The sequence below is a fragment of the Corvus brachyrhynchos genome, unplaced genomic scaffold (genome assembly GCF_000691975.1).
Source record: "Corvus brachyrhynchos isolate BGI_N302 unplaced genomic scaffold, ASM69197v1 scaffold293, whole genome shotgun sequence".
NCBI lineage: Eukaryota > Metazoa > Chordata > Aves > Passeriformes > Corvidae > Corvus > Corvus brachyrhynchos.
In genome coordinates, this window is record NW_008237410.1 from 2516049 (window position 1) to 2528873 (window position 12825).

Sequence of the window (12825 nt, forward strand, 5' to 3'; positions counted from 1 at the left end):
GCATACAGATAAGGACAGCTATTTGGCTACGTCTGTACTTTTCTTTTTTAGATCTTGCTCCTCTCAGAAAGCTATATTATATTTGTACACAATGGAAAAAATGTCTTTATTTACATTGCTGCCACATCAGATTGATGGCTATCTATTTGCCCCTTTTCATGTCATCTGAAGTTAGGTGTCCCTCAGCCACTTGCTGTCAACACCGTCCTTTGCAGAGCTTGTGCTGGGTCCTGGTGATCTTTATGAACCATCCACCCTGCTGTCTAAGATGTTCCCTCAAACAGGCCCATAGGGAGCCTGTGCTGATTTGGAAACCTGGAAGTTTCTGTAAAAGAAGTCTATACTTTAATTACATCCATATTAATTAAATCTATCTGATGCAGTTCCTGAGCCAAGTCCTCATTTTCTCACACAAAAAGGGGTGGAAAAAGTTTTCAGAGTGGAAGTCATGAAGCTCTCCCTTTCACTGTCAGGGTCTGAGAGATGCCCAGAAGCCTCTATGAGTCACTCTACTATCATAAATCAGTGGGCTGTCATGGTATTTTCAGATGCCTGCTGTCAAGAAATGTATCCTGCCTGCAAGCCCGGAGAATAATTCAGGAAATGAATACTGCATTTGTGGAGAGTAGAAAATGTTGTAGAGTCAAAATATTCATTTCCAGCAAATCTTTAACATTCATACCAGGAACTAGCATGCACATCCAAGCTATTCATACATATTTTCTATTTTCGGTACAGTTCCACCAAAAATAGCCTGGTTCCTCTTTCCATTGCTGAACCTATGACAGAGAACATGCCATTCCCTTTGACAGCTATTGGGAACCAAGGATACTTCCTTCATGTTAAGGTGATCATTAAAAAGAATACACCTTAAATAAATGAATGCCATGAGAGATGGGAGCTTCCTTTAGGGAAACATTATTATAATGGCACTGTATACACCTAAACTTAAAAATTACATGACATAGGCACAAAAAGAAGATTTTCTTGAATAGATGTTCAGGTAGTCAGTGGACTACTTCCAAAATGACACATTTAGGACTCCTAGACAATCCAGAATATGTATGCACTTTCCTTTCTTATGTGATAGAAATGCATAATCAGAACACAAAAGAACAATTTCACTTCCTTAACTTGCCTAATGTAGTTATTTGGAAACAGTTTCAGCTGACAATGCAAATGGCTCCAACCACTTTGTCTCCTGAGGAAAACTCACACAACCAGCTGTGGTGTCAGACACCCAAGTTTAGCATGTAACTTTCAGTCATGGTGAGAACCCATGAGTCCTTTGTTCTGTCTTTTGCATGTTTTCTCCCAACTGGTCAATGTTTTCCCTCTTTTATGTATAAAGTTATGTATATTCATTTCCCGTCTTTAATATGTATCAGTTCTTTAGTATGTATCAGTTCTAGACAGTTCTTTGTTCCTCAATGCCCCATTGGATCCTTCCCTAAGTCCCTCCTATGTAATGTTCCCATTGGTTTCCTTGCTGTCAACCCTGCCTACTTGCCCCTATCCCATTGGCTGAGTCCCTTTCCCCACCTATTCTGTACCCAGTATAAGATCCCTGGACCCTCCTACCAATTTGGCTCTTCATCCCTGTCTTTTCTCTGGAATAAACCTACATGGAGCATATATAGAGAGCCCCCTTTGTCTTTTCTGTGGAGTAAACCTACATGGAGCATATATAGAGAGCCCCCTCTCTTTACTTCTTTGCCTCTGCTACTTCACGCTTACTCAACCAGCGTAGAGGGAAGCTCCCTCGGGTGAGGAGCTCAACTCCATCAGCCTGCTTTACTTGTGGATGTGTGACTGCCGTAGCGTGGACGGGACCAAGGCTAGACCTCCGGGCCCCTTTTAAGCTAGCACGCAGCTCCCCATCAGTTTCATTCATCTGTAATCTTTTTAGAGGACATCATGAAATATAATTCAAAACAATATATCAGTCTAGGATTTGTAACTCCATGAAAATTAAAGTCTTTTGCTGAGCATGGAGCAGCAGGTTTTAAACTCAGAGACATTTCATAAATTCTTTACAAAGGTGCATAGGATGTGATCCAAGCAGAGTCCTCCTGCAACTTCCTGAGCAAAGTCTATAGAAACGAAGACATAATACAATATATGCCACATAGTTCCATATGTTTTCCTCTGACAAGATCTCTGCTGCACTTCTAGTCTCAGAAACCAGACATACAATATGGATTTTCTCTTCCTGTAAGAAGTAGGAAAAAATGTCCCTTGACTCACAGGTTCCATGCAGTGGTCTCCTTTGTCTGGAGCTTGGGAAAAGCAACACTATCACATCTACTGAAGTTACTGGGAATTTTGAGCCTAACATCACTGTTCTCTATCTTGTGTCTACGGTCAGATTGATTTCATGGCCTAGGCTAGGTCATGAAGTTTAGAAGCCTTTTAAGCCAACCATATTCAAATGTGTTTGTATCCTTAGCATACATAGTTGTAAAATTCAGTGTTTATGTAGAGAGATGACTCATCATACACCTGTAGGGCTAATATGTGGGTTCAAATTTTGCATTTAATCTTAAGAAGCTTTCTGTGGAGCTATTATCATTATAGGTGTTATTAACACCAGTAGGGGCTCCCTACAGCTACATGGGAATTAATTTGCTGCTTCTGACAGAGCAGACACTATAAATACGTATATCAAGTATAGTCAGTGTTTTCAGGAACTACATTGATTCTTCTGAGCAGGGTTTTGCTTGCTTTTTCTTTGCTTCTCCTTGTATCTTTACCCCCTGCTGCATCCTGTAGTTTTCTTTTCTATACTCTTTCCTTCCTTCTAGTTTAATTAAATGAATTGATGTGAACATACAAAGCCTCACACACTTGTAAATTGCCATTTACTATACCAAGCTCTCCACATCCATGGAAATTGCTTTTTCCATCCTTGATTTGCAGGCAGCATGTAATAGGAGTGTAAGCATGGTCTGTCCTATGGGATTATTAGACAGATGAAAAATGAGGTGCAATAATAGTGGAATAAATACAACAGCAGTGCAGTGTTTGGCAACAACAGGCCAAAGAAAATTATTTTAATCTTCCATATATGGATCAGAAAATGCAGAAAAAATGTATATAATTCTGTCATTAGTGTACAAAGAATTCTTAGTAAGGCAGTGGTTGAAGAAAAGAAGTAGATGGGGGCCTGTTCAACTGACAAAGGGTCAACAAAGATGTATATTTGTGTTATAAGGAAGATTTGAAGCAATATCTGCACAACCAGACAATCCAGTAAGATGGAAGCTTAAAGAACCATGAGTGTTGTGTGGGTCTGTCCTTAGGAATAGACAGTACCAGTCTGGGACCTTGCATGGTCCTCTGTCTGCTGCTGAGGTGCAGCATTCACAGGCAGTGGCTTCAGAGCCATGGATGTCTTGAAATGTCCGGTGAGAAATGACAGAGACTTGAAAGTCTCCAAAGCAGGTCAAAATGTGACTGGCCTGAAAATAAAGGGGCTACATTTATCCAATGAATATTTATTAGACCCAGACAGCTCCTTTCTCATAAATTGGTTAGGAAAGATAAACTGGAAAAAAGACCTGATAAAGCAAAATTAAATGATCTCATAGACATCTCAGTTGCCCTCCTGATTTTAACTAAGGACAGGAATTTGTCTTGAAGAACTTAACCTCTAGAACTGAAGAGTTCAGCAATCTGAAAAGGAGAAAAAAGATGATTAGTGATGAATTTTGGTAAAACGTAAATACATTTGAATTGGAATAGCAGAGGTTCTTTGAAGAAAAACTAGTGAAAAAAAAAAAAAGGTGAGAAGCTGGTAAAAACAACCTGTGAATTAGATAATCTTCAGCACAGTACATAAAAGATGGCCTTAAATGATACCAACAATTTGAGCTCACGTCGTACATTTCCAAACTGCAACATCTCAAGGTGACCTATACAACAGCTTGAACGGTGATGATGGGGAGTTCATTTTGACTTGGGACTTAACAGCATTTACACATTTACATTATTATTATTCGGTGACAAAGAAAATAAGGATCACTGAAAGAAAAGCTATAAGGTAAGAGTTGTTTTTTAACAGCTTTTTATTTGTTTAAAATGGAAGTCACCTTAAAAACCTTCCTTTGAAAGAAAATACGTATTTGATAGAAAAGTAGCAAAAATTTACTGTCTGTGGTATTACTATATCTGATAGATTCCAGAAAAAATGCTAGGATAGGAGGTGAAACAATGATTTTGGTCTTAGAAAATACTCTGAGAAACAATCAATAGGTTGTGGACATGAGCATCAATGAATCATCTTAACTTGCGATGGAAGTGTCCTTCCACATGAAACTGCATTTCAACTCAAATGACTTGAAAGGGCATTGCCGGTTCCTCAGCAGAAAGAGAATGATTTTGGAAAAATAAAGCTTGCAAAACCTGAAGGCCAAAAATGTATTTTCATGCCTGACATAATAAAAGCTTTATTTAGTTTATGTTGTGTGACCTGCTCTACTCCTGCAGACAATAAAATAATAATATTGTGGAAGAGCCAACAAGAATTAAAAGCCATCTAGAGTCATAATTTTGATGCCATTTGCTGGTATTTCAGTAAACTCTTCTAAGGCACTATGAAACTATTTACTGATGTCTGAAGTCTGTTTCTGAGACCATTATCGTCCTTTCAAAATGTTATCTTGGTTTCAAGAACCACTGAAAAGCATAAGTAATCTTGTTTTTTCACTTTAATCTTTTGACATTGTCTTCTCACTCTCATCTATGACAACTTTGAGCTGTTACCTTTTATAAAATAAGAAATTTTAATCATATCTCTTTGGAATTCCTACTGACAATCTCTTCCTCACATTTATCAACACTTACTATTTCAGTCAGTTCTGCATCTGCTTAGTTTCTAAGGCAAAATGTGGTGCATCCATTCATTAAATCTCAGGAATCTCATCACTATTTAGAAACTGACAATATCAATGCAGGGATCCTATTGTGAGACATTTATTTCTTCCAAGTTGGATTATGGTAATTTTTATTAAATAGATTTCTTAAAGCTGTCTGGGTTTAAGGATGAGGATGCTCTGGTCATATGTGAGCACTTGAAAACCATACTATCTTTCCAAGGTTTCCACACTTGTTTCAATCTTTCACTGTTTTCCAGCTACTGGTCTGGCTCCTTGTCCCCGTATCTCAGCTCTGCCTTACATTCCTTTGTTTTGCTCAAGTTCAAGTCTTCTTCTTCTGCTAAGTCACCAGGTTCATAACACCTCACCATTCATAACACTTCAATCCTAAAGTCTCTTCTGAATATATCAGCCTTGATGCTGATACTGTTAAGGTCTAGCAAATACTGCTGGGAGACTGCAGAGCGAGTCTGAAACATGACCTTTGACTAGATCTACATTAGAAAGGAGTCTGGTCCAACAGAAGCAAATTTTTTTTGGCAAAAGAAGCTGCATTGAAGCCTTCTTATGGAGGAGTTGAGAGGCCAGCCTCCAAGGTGATAGGAAGATACACTTGGAAATGGCTGGATCCTTTTCAGCTGGCAATTCTTTTGTTTGCTTATAATCATTCATAGGAAACTCTTGTCCCTGGAAACTCTTCAAAACAGTGCTGTAAGGAAAGCTTCCTGGTTGTCCCTGTTGCCAGGTGTGGTCTATGAGAGACTTCCACCTCTGCAGGTTCCGTCATATTTTTCTTGGCTGTTACCCTGCATAAAAGTGTCAGCAGAATTTTTTTCTTTGAAAGATGCCAAATAGGACATTAAGCTGGTGTGGAAAGAGGTTCTGTGTTACACAGAATACAGCAGGTATCTCTATCCTTGTAGGACAACATACCAAGTGTTCCAGCTTTACTCTGTGGAGAGGGCTTCAAACTGCTTTCCTGTGAACCTGCCACTTGTGTCAGAATTGTTGCTGTACATTTTTAGTTTTTTACAGCAAATAGCTGTACTTCTGTGAGGCTCTGAGTTGGCTTCATAAATCACAATGACAGGGTGGATACTTCTTAGCATCCAGAAGTAGGAACACCAGGTCTTGCCATGGAGTCACTTATGTCAAAAGGAACTTGTGAAGAGGAAATACACTGTGAAGGTGCCATGTTTGGATAGGCAGATGTGCAGGTTTACTTTCTCATTTGCACCTGGTGTTGCAGCCCTGCTGTGCTTGTCACTCACTTTTCTCAGTGTGTAGACTGGTCTAAGAGCAGAAACATCTATTTCACTGTTCTGTAATATGCAAATCTGATGGTGTTTACTGGGGCATTTTCTAACACTGGTTAATTTCTGCTTTAGCTCACCTGAGAATAGTACTTACCAGATTAATTTCTGAATTATAGATGTAACCAATGTAATACCCATGTAATTGTACCAGAAATTAACTTGGCCTGTTATGTTTAAATATTTATGTGAACATAGTCTCCCTTCCCCCTCATTTAAATATTTCCTTCTTGTTTAGATATACAAGATCTGAGGCTGAAAACAACGTGATTGTCATTGTACTGGAGTACAGTATCAATAACACTTAGGCCCGCACAGAGAGGAAATCAGCCAGGGTAGGGGGTTCTTTTTCCAAATTAGATTTCTTGGAATAGAGAAAATGGAAAAATCCATTATTTCAAACATCTGTCTGCATTAGAAAGCCTCCACCAAAATCACAGGATGTGTCATAATTAAATGGCTTGGAAATAATTTCTTGAGAGCAGAAATTTTATATTCAGTCATGCATAGCAGAACAGAGGAGGTTTTCCCCTCAAAAAGCTTCCTTGCAGTAAACTATTATACTTTCAAGAATGCAGGATCTGTTATGAATCCAAAACAGAATTAAAACTTTTAAGCATACAAAGATCTCATTTATGAAGATGGAGTTAACCAATCTATAAATTCCGGGGTTCTGACCCCTGAGGGTTCTTTTCCTCCATACTAATGGTTCAGTCACTCATTAATAAAATGCTTGCTGGTCACCTGAGTAATGGAACAAAGACAATTTTGAGAGATAAGAGTTTGCTACTGCTCAGATGCTCCTGAGCAAGGATTTCTTCTATGTGAAGAACAAGACCATGACTTCTCTTATGTATCCTCACCCAACACTGCCAGAGGTGGTTGCAGAGAAAGTAGGTCAAAAAGCATTCCTGATACGAATTTATATTCAGGGATGTGAGTCAAGAGCCAGACATACATGTTTTGCAGGCAAGGCATGAGAACCTGAATGTCTGACACTTATGTAAGTGATGGTCTCACAGTTATAATAGCACAGTGCACCCTCAAGGTAAAAACTTGCATTTATGTGAATTCCTATGAAAAGTAATATTTCTTTGCAATATCTAGACCTAAAACCAGAGGTGAGGGAGTCAGGGGAGCCAGGCAAAATGCCATTTCAAACAGTAACTTCTTGAAGTTGCAGTTTACAGTGTTTATAGGTGGAGATTAACTAAGTATCTGGGCAGAATGACTCTCAGTCTATTTAAAAGAAGACGCAACCCTTTTGTGGGTAAGTGGGAATATCATATCACAACTGTGCAACAACATACTTAGACTAAGCACTGAAATTTCCTTCTGTTCCAAAGAGATATTAATCACAGCAGGAAAAAGGAATCTGTCATCCTTAGAGAAAAGTGCTAAAATGTATAAAATTTCAATAAACAGCTTCACATTACATCAACACCGTTCAGCTGAAAACCTTCAGATCTTTCAGTCCTGTATAAAAAGACATCAATTTTTGAAATGTACATACTAAAAGAAATGCAGGGCCATGATGGTAGTGAATATAGAAAACTATTTGTACACAATCAAGTTAGGTAATGGTGCAAAAAATTGCTCTATAAATCAATCTGCCCTTTATGCTTGTTTCATTAAGGGATAATATAACTCTGATATCATTTCACTAAAGTTGGCTAAGCTTCCCATATTTGATTTCCATCCAATTTTTTTAGCAGAACTCAGCATTTTAGAAACAAAGGAAAGAAAAAATCCTGTGCAGATGTACATTTTCCTGATGTTTAATGCAGAACAGCAAGGTTGCAGTACATCAGTCATCGTGGCAAACAGCCGATATGGAATATTAACTGAACTTTGAAGAAAAACTGTATTTGTTCTAAATGCCTATACTGGTGTTTGTAGAACATTTGAATATTCCTAAGTGGGTGTGAGAGTTATCAGTAAGTGAGGGCTTTATGGGATAACATCTCCCTACAGGCAAATTTTGCAGCTCTAACTGATGGTAACATGTAGCCGTACAATCAGACCTTAAGTCAGTTTTTGCCTTGTATTGCCATCTAGATTTGTACAAGTTTATTCTGAACTGGTTTGTACAGAATGAGAAAAACAGCCACTGATATTTCCTGGAAACACTTCATTCCTGATTTACCTCCTGCACATTCTTCACTCGATCCTGTTAACAACCCTCTACTCTTAGAAAAGGTGCTAAGCTCCCTCTGTTGCCATTTAGTTCAATGGGGTGACAGGAGATTTTGACCAAATGTGTGATCATGTCACATGCACATCTCACTTAGTTTTTGAGTGAGATGAGACCATGTGGCTCCTTAAAATCAGCTTGTATCAAGTTTGAAGGGATCCATATAACATTTCATGCATGCAATCATTAGTCATCTGATATATCAAAAATAAACACACCTTCAAAAATATCAGCTTGCCCCCAGTCCTCTTCTTTGATGATGTAAAATAAAATTAATCAGATTTATTACTTTGGAGGTTTTATTCTAAAGGATAAGCCACAGTATCTGTTCTCAAGTGTTCAGAAATCATACTCATACATAATGGATAATTTCCATTTCAACTCTTAGACACATGAAAAATCATGAAAATAAGCAATTAGCATGATTTTTCTTTTGGTGCTGAACAAGTTAACATTTGTAAAATAATTTTTGGCACTGATGCCATGTTATTTTGTAAGCTGAAGTAATAAGATAAGTAAATGCTTATTTTTAAACATTTTTCTTGGTGTAATCATTTTCACTCTGTTACTGATCTTTTATGTCTGTTTCTTTAATCCATTTCAACAACACAGTTTTATATATTTTCATTTTCTTAATTCTTATACGTTTATTCACTTGCATTTTTACTTACCTTTTTTCTCATGCTGTGATATGTTTCTCCCTCTCTCTACATCATGATAAATTTTTCCTCACTGATCTGCTGATCTGGGCATAGGACCTTCTCTGTCTTGGCCTATCCTTATTTTAGCCCACAAATAATTAGGTTCTGCCTAGTTCTGAGGAAGGTGTATCTTACCTCAGAAGGAAGTTCTCCAAGTAGCAAATAGATTACACAAGAGTTAGCAAGGTACACCCTGTGTAGCAGAAACTTCTGAACCCCTCCATGCTCTCCGCCACATGGCTATCTTCACTCATCATGGGCCCATCTCCTGCAAAGACCAATGTTATTGGTGTTTCATGTGTTTGTACATGTGCCAAACACTCACATCCAGATTCCTGGGTCTGTGTCCACACTGCCTGGTTCACATGGCACTCTCAGACTTACTATCTACCCCATAAATTCTTTCAGCCCTTTGAAGTCTATGGCCCTGATCCTCAGACTTCAAAGCATATTCCAATCTGAATAAACACATACTGCCTACATCAATCTCACTGCACCCTGCAGTTTTACTGTAATGAATTGGTTTGATTTTTTCTTTCTTTTTTTTCCTTTTTCCCTTCCCTTAGTGGAAAGCTTAGAAGCAGGTGTTTTTCTGATGAGAAAAGACATTCCAGTTATTATCAGAGTTCAGCGAGCAGAATCATAAGTGCTAATGCATCTACAGAACTGCAGTGAAATACATCCTTGGTTAATAAGACAGGAGAAGGTTGGTGTTCAGATGTAGACATGGCTCATAGGCAAATAAGTCAAAAGAAGTGTAAAGCAGTAGTTGTAAAATAAGGCAGCAGAAGTGGAACAGCTGACAACAGAACACAGACAATGAAAGTGAAAAAGGATAAAACAAGGCAACAGAAGTGGAACAGCTGACAACAGAACACAGACAATGAAAGTGAAAAAGGAAGGGAAGACTGAATCTATAAATCTGTTGAGTTAGAGTGGAATAACGTTTTCTTCACACCTTAACCAAGTAGAAATATTTTTGAATAGGAGGTGCACTGTGCCTTTCTCATACTAGGAAAAGTGGTAGAACTCTAATCTAATCAGCTGTTTGGATAGGTGCTGCCCTGTGTTTAGGCAGAAGCAGCTGGAGTGAAGATTAGATTGGTTCAAACCAGAACAGGGACAGCTTGTAATTATTCCAGTCTTCCGAGCCCAGATTTTACTTTCCATGGGCAGCTGCAGGATAACTGGACAGCTGCTATCTACCATTAACAGAGAGGTAAGTGATTTTTTCAATCCATTTCCAAAATCAGATTCATGTTAGATTGACAAACATCCAAAATTTTCTGTATCATCCTAGCTGTGTCTAAAAGGGAGAGCAATAAAGTTGATTCATTAAAAAAATGGTATCTGTGATATATGTAACCCAGAAAAATATTAAATATTCTGATTTCCAGCAAGGTAATTTTACTTCAGGCTGAAGACACTAGCACCCAGAGAGGACTGACAGCATGAGTGAGTGCTTGAAAAGGAAAGAACACATAATGCAGGTCTACCATTTAAATATTTTTCCAGGGCAACCTTTGAATCAAGATGGCAACAGATTGATCTTATAGACTAACAACAGATAAAAAAGTTTGAAATATTCCATGAAGAAAAGAAGCAGTTTAGGGCCTCTTGGTAAAAGAGAAGAACTAACAACCTACTGGGATCAAAAAGGATTGACTTTGCCAAAGCAGTTTCAGGTTGGGATGAAAAGAGTAATTGAAAGAGTCTTAATTTCCTTTTATGGTTCAACAGCCAGAGTTCATACAGACAAAATAGATAAGGACTTTAATGGTTAGAGAAAAAGGTGCTGAGTTTGTAAATGAAGTCAGTGTGGAAACCATTTCTTCCTATACATTTTTTAAAAAGTGAACGGACAGAGAACAGGATAAATGTGTTTTACAAATGCTAGAAACATATGTAACAAGATTCTTGAATTAGAAACATATGTTGAAGGAAAATTATGATTATATTGGAATGACAAAGACTTGCTTAAATCAAGCTATCATCTGGGAGATAAAATTACCAACATATAAAGTTTGCAGATGGGTGAGGTAAAACAAAAGTAATGAGAGAGGGAGAAATTTGCACACAGGGAGAATACTGAACAAACAGAAAAAAATGACACCAGAATTTTGGCTGACAGAATAGGGACTATTTGAAGTAAAGTGAAGAATGAGATATGGAAAAAGTTAGTCCTTGGATCTTGCCAGAGAACGTCAGAAGAGAATGAGAAAGCATTATCAGGAAATGTTTTTACAGATGAAGGAAGTCTGTATCAAACTTGGTGTAATGGTTGTGTTAGGAGTTCAATTGACTAGACATTTCCTAGGAAAATATTAGTGGGGAAAAGGTAGGAAGGAAGCATGATTTTGAAAGTAATACAAGATTGCTTCCTGTACAGGAAAAGGGTAATGTGCATGTAAGGACTAGAAATAAAGCAGATACAATGAATACAGTCAAAGACAGGGAGAATAATACATTAATTAGTGTAATATCCAGACTGAAATGCCAGAAAGACTGTAAAAAGGTAAATAGGAATTGTATTTTAGTAAAATCAAACTCTGAACGGCTATTAATAATTTAAAATTAGCCTGAAAATATCCAGCTCTGCCAAAGGAAATTCAGAAACCCATCTGAGATATATTTCAGAAAGATATATTCAAAATACAAATAATATATCGTGAATGAAGACAGAACAAGCACTAAAGTTGTTTCAGGGAAGAGTAATGCAGTATCTGCTTCCAGTCTAAGAACAAGTATAGAATTATTTTGATGCCAGTAGTGAAAGTTTCCAACAGCTTAAGTGACCTATAAGCTTGCCCCATCCATACTGTTCCCACTGCTGAAAGAAAAGCAGGGGAAGGAACTGGAGTCAAAGAGAAGAGGTTGGAAGTGAACAGGGAAATGATAAATGTCTAAATGTATCCTCACACATTTTCCTGCATCTTGGGGAGGAGCTTCACAAATGAGCTTGGGTGCCATGCACAGGGCCCAGGGGTGTTCCTCCAGTGCACATTACTCATTTCAGATGTGGAGAGCCTGGCTCGAGACCATAATTTGTCTAATAGAGGAGGGCTCAGTTCTCAAAAGGAAACTACTTTTTCATGAACAAATAGGTAGCCTGGGGCAAGCTGCTTTTATCTTTTCATTCTGAAGATGATACAGTTGTACTACTGATACAGCATTTGCTGTTTGTTGAGTGTTGGCTGTTAAAAGGGTTGTAGGTGACTGTCTGAGGAGCTCCAGGACAACATTTCAGTGCATGGCATAATTTCACCCAGAACTGTTCAGGCAGTCCTAAATTTCCCATTGCCCTCCAGCTAGTGCCTGTATTCTGCTCTGGAGACAAGAATATGAGTTCAAGGTGCTATTCCAAAAAAATGAAGCAATGTGAAGCTGTACCTGCCACCCCTTGGTTATGCTCCTCAGCCTTCCACAAAACCTTCCTACTTCACCTTTATCACTGGTTCAAAAGGGCCATTGCTGAACCTCATTCTTTGTTTATAGCTCTAATTTTATTTAAAATAACAAATGCATTGCAAATATCACTGAAAATAGGTCTGGTTTTAAATTATCTGTGGTATGTTAATTTAATATGTACAAGAGTCTTTTGTTTCACTTTGTCCCAGATTACTTCTTTTCCCTCAGAATTGCCACAAAATAATAAAATGGACAGAAATTATTTCCACTCTCCTGACTGTCGTCACCTTTATGGAAAGAAAATACTTTTTCCCATTTTTGGACAATGTTTG